The sequence below is a fragment of the Octopus sinensis genome, linkage group LG29 (genome assembly GCF_006345805.1).
Source record: "Octopus sinensis linkage group LG29, ASM634580v1, whole genome shotgun sequence".
In the NCBI taxonomy this organism is placed as follows: Eukaryota; Metazoa; Mollusca; class Cephalopoda; order Octopoda; family Octopodidae; genus Octopus; species Octopus sinensis.
Window position 1 is genome coordinate 4,410,912 of NC_043025.1, and position 10,000 is coordinate 4,420,911.

At 42.0% G+C, this 10,000-nt stretch overlaps 1 protein-coding gene across 2 annotated transcripts in view; it reads right to left on the reverse strand.

The window, feature by feature from the left end:
* The window catches only part of LOC115226061 (MARVEL domain-containing protein 1-like), a 347,770-nt gene that overhangs the window by 7,851 nt on the left and 329,919 nt on the right, over window positions 1-10,000 (reverse strand). The window lies entirely within an intron of this gene.

Genomic DNA, 10,000 nt, shown 5'->3' on the forward strand with positions numbered 1-10,000 from the left:
AAGGCCAAAGGCCTGAAATTGTGGGGAAGGGGGGGGGGGGGCTAGTCGATTGCAATGACCCCAGTGCGTAACTGGTACTTAATTTATCGACCCCGAAAGGATGAAAGGCAAAGTCAACCTTGACGGAATTTGAATTCAGAGCGTGGTGGCAAATAAAATACCACTAAGCATTTTGCCCGGTGTGGTAACGATTCTGCCAGCTCACCGCCACAATAATAATAATAATAATGATAATAATAATAATCATCATCATCATTTAACGTCTGCTTTCCATGCTGGCATGGGTTGGACGGTTCAACTGGGGTCTGGGAAGCCAGAAGGCTGCACCAGGCTCCAGTCTGATCTGGCAGTCTTTCTACAGCTGGATGCCCTTCCTAACGCCAACCACTCCGCGAGTGTAGTGGGTGCTTTTTACGTGTCACCGGCACAGGTGCCAGACGAGGCTGGCAAATGGCCACAAACGGATGGTGCTTTTTACGTGACACCGGCACGGGGGCCAGGCGAGGCTGGCAAACAGCCACAATCGGATGGTGCTTTTTATGTGACACCGGCACGGGGACCAGACGAAGCTGGCAACGGCCACGGTCAAATCTCTGAACGAGGTATAAACAGTTGCTGCACAACAATGTGAAGTATATTTGCCACTTAAATGTGGCTAACCACTAAGGGTGGATGCTACTGTAGCTTGTAGCCCCAGGGGAACATCTTCTCCAGCTGGCTATTGACACACTTTCTGTGCCCTATCAGTATTTGCAAAGGGAAGCCATCCATCCCATCGTTGACCTGACGTGATACGCACGGACCCGGGTTTCTGGGTATTTACCCAACGTCAGGCACGACAATCACCGGTCTTTGATGCGAAAGGGTCGCAATGCAAACACACATATCCTTTTTCCAGTGACGAAAAGTCACTGATCTCGAAAAAGTATAATAATAATAATAAGGTCACAGAAAACGAGAAAGCAACCACACTCTGGGATATGCCGATACACACAGATAGAGAAATTAAGGCCAACAGACCAGATATAGTTGTCAGAGATCATGAAGAAAAAAAATGCTTTCTAATTGATGTATCAATACTGGCAGATGACAACGTGTTTCTAAAAGAAATGGAGAAACTTTCAAAATACAAAGACCTGGAAATAGAGGTAACCAGAATGTGGAATCTAAAAACAGAAACAATTCCTATCATAGTAGGTGCATTAGGCACGATAAAAAAATATTCAGACAAATACATAACAAAAACACCAGGACTTACAAACACATATAACATACAGAAAATTGCACTACTAGGCACTGCACACATCCTACGCAGAACACTTTCCATACAATAACCATCAGAGCATCACAACAAATCACAGCACATACCCAAGGCACACAGAGCTGTGCTCGGTAGTGAAGTGAAAGCACGCTATAAAAATAAAACTACCGAATAATAATAATAATAATAATATTAATAATAATAAACAATAAGAGTACAATGGAATTGGTCATAAATAGAGATTATCTCTGTTGAATTGAATGAATTGGACAGATTTCAAAAGATTATCCATCTTATTTGGATTCAAAATGTAAAAAGGAAAGAATGTAGAAATACAGAAATTCAAAATGAGAATGGAAATACCCTGCATTCGTTTTATCCACAAGTTTTCAGCAGTATTTCAAGGGCTTAGAACCCTTCTGATAACCCTTGCTGTCCCAAAGAGACAGTTTATTTTGTTATGGGGTCTGGTTGCAGTCTTTTGTTATAGTGTTGTGTATGTAATGTGAGTTGTGTCTTTCTGTTGGGTAACAAGCCTGCTGGTGGTGGTTTATTTTATTGGATATTTATTATATAGTGTCATGTGTTTCTGGATTGTTTTGTTTGGGTTGTATTATTGAATAGACAGTGTCTTGCATAGAATGTGGGCTGTTCCGAGCAGGGGCTGTTTTTTGGACAGTGTGTAGTGTTGAGGATCCAGGTGTAGCTTCTACATTTTTGTTCATATGTATTTTTTATCATGCTGAATACTCCAATTATTACTACTACTACTACTAATTAAGAAAATTACTATTTTTAAATCTCACAATATTCAGCAACAGTACTTTGTAGTAAAGATTGTTTCCCAACATAACATGGCAGTCCTGGTTTAGGACGAATGTTGCTGTAATTTAGTCCCAGGAGACATCATCTCCAGCTGGCTATATGACACGATCTGTGTCCTTATATTTTCGAACAAGGGAATCTAGCACCCCAACTCAGCTCAAAACAATATCTGTGTATCATGATTTCTGGGCTATTTCCCGTATAGCTACAGCAAATATTCTGCTCAATACCACAGATTTGCTTGTCAGTTGCTTGACTGTAACCAGTTGAGCATGTCCCTTAGTGGCTGACGATATGTGCATCTCTGATCACGAGTAGATGTAGTGGGGGAGCATCATAGCCATGTGTTGAGAGGAATTCTTTGGGGTTTGAATAATACACCTCTGGAAATATGGGTGTTTCGTTCAACATCCTTAAACAACCCTTATTCAGGGACCTGAAGAAAATTCTAACTGGGCCCCACCTGCAAGGTCATGCACTGTTTATCTTTGTATGGGATGACCTTATTGTGCACATATGGTTGCAATGCATGTGCCTGGTGTACCCTTATCAGACGGGTAGTCATGAAGGGTGTATTGGGCTTCATATATTTGTACCTGTGTTACTTTGATGGCATGTGCTGCTCTCTCAGAATTGTTAGCACGCCGGGCGAAATGCGTAGCCGTATTTCGTCTGCCGAATTCTTTGGGGTTTGAATAATACACCTCTGGAAATATGGGTGTTTCATTCAACATCCTTAAACAAGCCTTATTCAGGGACCTAAATTACAGCAGCATTCGTCCTAAACCAGGACTGCCATGTTGACAAACAATCTTAACTACTGCTATAATACTTTGTTGAAAAGTGGCTGTGTGGTAAGTAGCTTGCTAACCAACCACATGGTTCCGGGTTCAGTCCCACTGCGTGGCACCTTGGGTAAGTGTCTTCTGCTATAGCCTCAGGCCGACCAATGCCTTGTGAGTGGATTTGGTAAACGGAAACTGAAAGAAGCCCGTCGTATATATGTATACATATATATATGTATGTGTGTGTGTCTGTGTTTGTCCCCCTAGCATTGCTTGACAACCGATGCTGGTGTGTTTACGTCCCCGTCACTTAGCGGTTCGGCAAAAGAGACCGATAGAATAAGTACTGGGCTTATAAAAGAATAAGTCCCGGGGTCGATTTGCTCGACTAAAGGCGGTGCTCCAGCATGGCCGCAGTCGAATGACTGAAACAAGTAAAAGAGTAAAAGAGAGTAAAGAGTAATTGAAAAAAAAATTACTAATACTAAATTGACAATAAAAATAAACATGTTTTAAAAAATCCTGTAAATTAAAAAAAACTACAAAAAAAAAAACGTAAAATGTTCCTACTTGAAATCCATGATGCTTTGTTGAAGATGTGAAAAAGTGCAATAGGAATTCTTGAAAATGGTGATGGTGTGGAAGAGCAAGACCGGGAGACGTGAAATGCAGAGAAAGGTGAGGGGGACATGCAGGGTTCATAGAAATTTTAGGTTTATTCCGAGGCCCACGATTTTCCTTCAAAGAATCATCGAATGAATTTTAACTCATTGCAAACTGTAATAATGGGTGTATGGTTAAGAAGCTTGCTTTGCTACCATGTGGGGTTTCAGGTTCGATCCCACTGCATGGCATGGCACCTTGGGCAAGTGTTTTCATCATCATCATCATCATCATCATCATCGTTTAACGTCCGTTCTCCATGCTGGCATGGGTTGGACGGTTCGACCGGGGATCTGGGAAGCCAGAAGGCTGCACCAGGCTCCGGTCTGATCTGGCAATGTTTCTACAGCTGGATGCCCTTCCTAACGCCAACCACTCCGTGAGTGTAGTGGGTGCTTTTTACGTGCCACCTGCACGGCCACGGTCGGATTGGAGTATTTTACGTGCCACCGGCACAGAAGCCAGTCGAGGCAGCGCTGGCATCAGCCACGAGTTTTATAGTTTTCTATTATACACCCAGCACAACCAAAGCCTTGTGAGTGGATTTGGTAGACTGCTGGTGGCACGAGAAAATAATATTTGAGCGAGATCGTTGCTAGTACCGCTGGACTGGCTCTTGCGCAGGTGGCACGTAAAAAACACGATTTGAGCATAGCCGTTGCCAGTACCGCCTGACTGGCCCCCGTCCAGGTGGCACGTAAAAAACACAATTTGAGCGTAGCCATTGCCAGTACCGCCTGACTGGCCCTCGTGCCGGTGGCATGTAAAAGCACCCACTACACTCTCGGAGTGGTTGGCGTTAGGAAGGGCATCCAGCTGTAGAAACTCTGCCACATCAGATTGGAGCCTGGCGCAGCCATCTGGTTCACCAGTCCTCAGTCAAATCATTCAACCCATGCTAGCATGGAAAGCGGACGTTAAACGATGATGATGATGAGTAAGATTTTCAGGATCTGAAAGAATCGGATATTTAGATAGTAAAAGCACGACGGTAGAGTTGGGGACAGTGCATCTGTGTACCAACAATGTGTACTGACATATATGTATTTACTGAAATAAATACAAATTTGTCTTTCCAATTATGCACCCATTCACGAGTCCTGACAGAATACACCTATCATCAAAGTCACAGAGGGGTACCCCCCCACTGTATATATTCCACAGTCGACTCTATAGGCTCTGGATCCAAGTGTACAGAAGATTCAGAGTCAGATGAAGAATAAAACAATAAAAGACGGGTTGCCGTTTAGCCCAGCTCTGTTCATCATCATCGTTTAAATTCCTCCTTCCATGCTGGCATGGGTTGGATGGTTTGACAGGAGCTGGCCAGGCAGAAGATTACCCCAGACTTCTGTGTCTGTTTTGGCATGGTTTCTACAGCTGGATGCCCTTCCAAATGCCAACCACCCCACAGTGTAGACTCAGTGCTTTTTACATGACACCAGCACAGGTGAGGTCAGTTTTGGCATGGTTTCTACAGCTGGATGCCCTTCCAAATGCCAACCACCCCACAGTGTAGACTCAGTGCTTTTTACATGACACCAGCACAGGTGAGATCAGTTTTGGCATGGTTTCTACATGCATGTGTAGGTGTCCACCCTGACTACTTGACAACCAGTATTAGTTTGTTAACGTTCCAGTAACTTAGTGGTTCGGTGAAAGCAACCAACAGAAAATAAGTATTGGTGTCAACTAGTTTGGCTAAAGAAAACGAGGTAGTGAGTGCCCCAGCATGGCCACAGTCCAATGACTGAAACAGGTAAAAGGGAAAAGGAATCAGTTGAATTTGAACTTAGTAATAGGGGGTTGGGAAAAACTGATATTGATAAAATATGGGTGTCATAATCGTGACAGTTCTGTGCAAAAGAGAAAAACAAGAAACAGACTATAATAATGACGATGATGATGATGTTGATGACAACAGCAAAAATAATTCTTTCTATCATAAGAACAAAGCCTGAAATTTTGAGAGAAGGGTCTAGCTGATTGCATTGACCCCAGTACTCAACTGGTACTTATTGATCCCAAATGGATGAAAGAGAAAGTGGGCGATGTTTCGCTTGTTGTAGCACAGGTTTCCGTCGATTTCCGTAAAAAACTTTTATTTTTTTACATAAGTAATGAGAGCGAAAGAGACTAAGAGAAAGCGATTGTATGACGAGGGAAGTTCTTTTGAAGTTACCGTGCATGGAACGCATTGATGTACATGTGTGTGTGTGTGTTTGATGGGGTGTGGGAGACAGACAGTATGTTGTGTAAGTGAAGTGCTTCTGTTAGTGTGTGTGAAGAGACAGAGTAATGTGTGAAAGAAAGAGATAACTGAAATTTTTTACTCGGTGTATATGTATGTCTGCATGTATGTGTGTGTGTGTATGTATCTATGTATGTGTGTGTGTGTATGTATGTGTGTGTGTATGTATGTATGTATGGCCGATTCAGTGTTTACATTTTTTACGGAAATCGACGGAAACGTGTGCTACGACAAGCGAAACATCGCCAGAAAGTGATCTCGGTAGAATTTGAACTCAGAGCGTAAAGACAGATGAAATACTGCTAAGCATTTTGCCCTCTGCGCTAACAATTCTGCCAGACCACTGCCTTAATAATAATAATAATAATCTATTCTACTGTAGGCACAAGGCCTGAAATTTTAGGGGAGGGGATTAGTTGATTACATTGATCCCCAGTGTTTCACTGGTACTTAATTTATTGAACCCGAAAGGATGAAAGGCAAAGTCAACCATGGCAGAATTTGAACTCAAAATGTAGCGACAGGTGAAATACCTATTTCTTTATTACTCACAAGGGGCTAAACATAGAGGGGACAAACAAGGACAGACATAGGTATTAAGTCGATTACATCGACCCCAGTGCGTAACTGGTACTTAATTTATCGACCCCAAAAGGATGAAAGGCAAAGTCAACCTCGGCGGAATTTGAACTCACAACGTAACGACAGGTGAAATACCGCTAAGCATTTCGTTCGGCATGCTAACGATTCTTCCAGCTTGCCGTCTTAATAATAATGATAAAAAGAATAATAATAATAATAATGCCCTGATGCAGTACCAGGCAGTGGTTCTCATGACTTCTGATCTTAACTGTTTGGAAGTGTTATCATGTACATTGTTTTGTCTTGGTATAAAAGATGGGCTACAGCAAATATTCTGTTCAATACCACAGATTTGCTAATGCCCTGATGCAGTACCAGGCAGTGGCTCTCATGGCTTCTGATCTTAACTGATTGGAAGTGTTATCATGTACATTGTTTTGTCTTGGTATAAAAGATGGGCTACAGCAAATATTCTGTTCAATACCACAGATTTGCTAATGCCCTGATGCAGTACCAGGCAGTGGCTCTCATGGCTTCTGATCTTAACTGATTGGAAGTGTTATCATGTACATTGTTTTGTCTTGGTATAAAAGATGGGCTACAGCAAATATTCTGTTCAATACCACAGATTTGCTTGTCAATTGCTTAACTGTAACCAGTTGAGAATGTCCCTTAGTGGCTGACGATATATGCATCTCTGATCACGAGCAGAAGTAGTGGGGGAGCATCATAGCCATGTGTTGAGAGGGATTCTTTGGGGTTTGAATATTCAGTGACCTTTAGAACGTGAAGGGCTACTCGACTTGAAGAAAATTCTAACTGGGCCCCACCTGCAAGGTCATGCACTGTTTATCTTTGTATGGGATGACCTCATTGTGCACATATGGTTGCAATGCATGTGCCTGGTGTACCCTTATCAGACGGGTAGTCATGAAGGGTGAATTGGGCTTCATATATTTGTACCTGTGTTACTTTGATGGCATGTGCTGCTCTCTCAGAATCGTTAGCACGCCGTTACGTTCTGAGTTCAAATTCCGCCGAGGTCAACTTTGCCTTTCATCCTTTCGGGGTCGATTAAATAAGTACCAGTTACGCACTGGGGTCGATGTAATTGACTTAATTCGTTTGTCTGTCAATAAATGCTTGTCTATCCTTGTTTTTCCCCTCTATGTTTAGCCCCTTGTGGGTAGTAAAGAAACAAATATTAATAATAATAATCTTTTCTATTATAGGCACAAGGCCTGGAATTTGAAGGAAAGGAGCAGTTGGTTACATTGACTCCAATGCTTGAGTGGTGCTTCACAGATTAACACTGAAAAGATGAATGGCAAAGTTGACCTTGGTGGAATTTGAACTCAGAATGTAAAAACAGATGAAAAACCACTAAGCATTTTGTCCAGCATGCTAATGACCCAGCCATTTCATCACCTTGATAATAATAATAATAATAATAATAATAATAATAATATAATAATAATAACCAGGAAACCCCAAAATGGCAGAAATTCAAAAGATAGTGCTATGGGAACTGCTCATATCCTACGCAAAATACCTTCTACGTAATCTCAAGTTTTAAAACAAACATAATTTTTGTATGGTTTTTTAGGCATTCACTAGTACAATACTAAGTACAAAACCAAATATATGGCACCCTACGCATAACACGAACATGAACTTCCAACTTGTTGTCTCTTGAGGTCTCTGGGTGAGACTTGGAGCCAGCTTGTGCAAATGTAAAGCAAAAGTCAAACATAGAATAATAATAATAATAATAATCCTTTCTATTATAGGCACAAGACCTGAAGGCTGGAGGGAGGTGAGGCCAGTCGATGAGATCGACCCCCCGTACACAACTGGTACTTAATTTATCAACCCCGAAAGGATGAAAGGAAAAGTTGACCTCAGGTGTCCACCCTGACTACTTGACAACCAGTATTAGTTTGTATTAGTGGTTCGGTGAAAGCAACCAACAGAAAATAAGTATTGGTATCAACTAGTTTGGCTAAAGAAAACGAGGTAGTCAGTGCCCTAGCATGGCCACAGTCCAATGACTGAAACGGGTGAAATACTGCTAAGCATCTCATCCAGCACACTAATGGTTCTGCCAGCTCATTATCTTAATATTCATCATCATCATCATCATCGTTTAGCATCCGTTTTCCATGCTAGCATGGGTTGGACGGTTCTACTGGGGTCTGTGAAGCCAGAAGGCTTCATCAGGCCCAGTCAGATCTGGCAGTGTTTCTACGGCTGGATGCCCTTCCTAACGCCAACCACTCCGTGAGTGTAGTGGGTGCTTTTTACGTGCCACCCAATAATAACTCTTTCTACTAAAGGCGGCACAAGGCCTGAAATTTGGGGGTGGGGGATAAGTCGATAACATCAACCCTGGTGTATAACTGGTACTTAATTTATTGACTCCAAAAGAACAAAAGGCAAAGTTGAACTCAGCAGAATTTGAACTCAGAAAGAAATGACAGACGAAATGCTAAAGAATTTTGCCAAGTGTGCTAAAATTTCTCTTAACTTACTTTTTTACTTGTTTCAGTCATTTGACTGCGGCCATGCTGGAGTACCGCCTTTATTTGAGCAAATCGACCACGGGACTTATTCTTTGTAAGCCCAGTACTTATTCTATTGGTCTCTTTTTGCCGAACCGCTAAGTGACGGGGACGTAAACACACCAGCATCGGTTGTCAAGCAATGCTAGGGGAACAAACACAGACACACAAACGCATATATATATATACACATATATACGACAGGCTTCTTTCAGTTTCCATCTACCAAATCCACTCACAAGGCATTGGTCAGCCCGGGTCTATAGCAGAAGACACTTGCCCAAGATGCCACGCAGTGGGACTGAACCCGGAACCATGTGGTTGGTTAGCAAGCTACTTACCACACAGCCACTCCTGCGCCTACAACTTGCCGCCTTAATAATAATAATTGTAAAAACAACAACAACAACAATAATAATAATAATAATAATAATAATGGTTTCAAATTTTGGCACAAGGCCAGCATTTTGAGGGGAGGGGTTAAATCAATTAATCTGACCTTAGCACCCAACTGGTCCTTATTTTATTGAGCCAAAAAGGATAATAAACAAAGTCAACCCCGGTGGAATTTGAACTCAGAACGTAAAGACAGACATAATACCGCTAAACTGTTTGCCTGGCTTGCTAACCATTCCACCAGCTCACTGCCTTAATAATAATAATAATAATGATAATAATAATAATAATAATAAAAACAGTTGTTTGACCTTAACCAGTTGAGCATGTCCCTTAGTGGCTGACGATATGTGCATCTCTGATCACGAGCAGAAGTAGTGGGGGAGCATCATGGGTGTTTCATTCAACATCCTTAAACAACCCTTATTCAGAGACCTTTTGAGTGGGATGGGCTACTCGACCTGAAGAAAATTCTAACTGGGCCCCACCTGCAAGGTCATGCGCTGTTTATCTTGATATGAGATCACCATGTCGCGCACATATGGTTGTGATGCATGTGCCTGGTGTACCCTTACCAGACGGGTAGTCATGATGGGTATATTGGGCTTCGTATATTTTACCCCAGTGTCACTTTGATGGCATGAACTGCTCTCTCACTCAATAATAATAATAATAA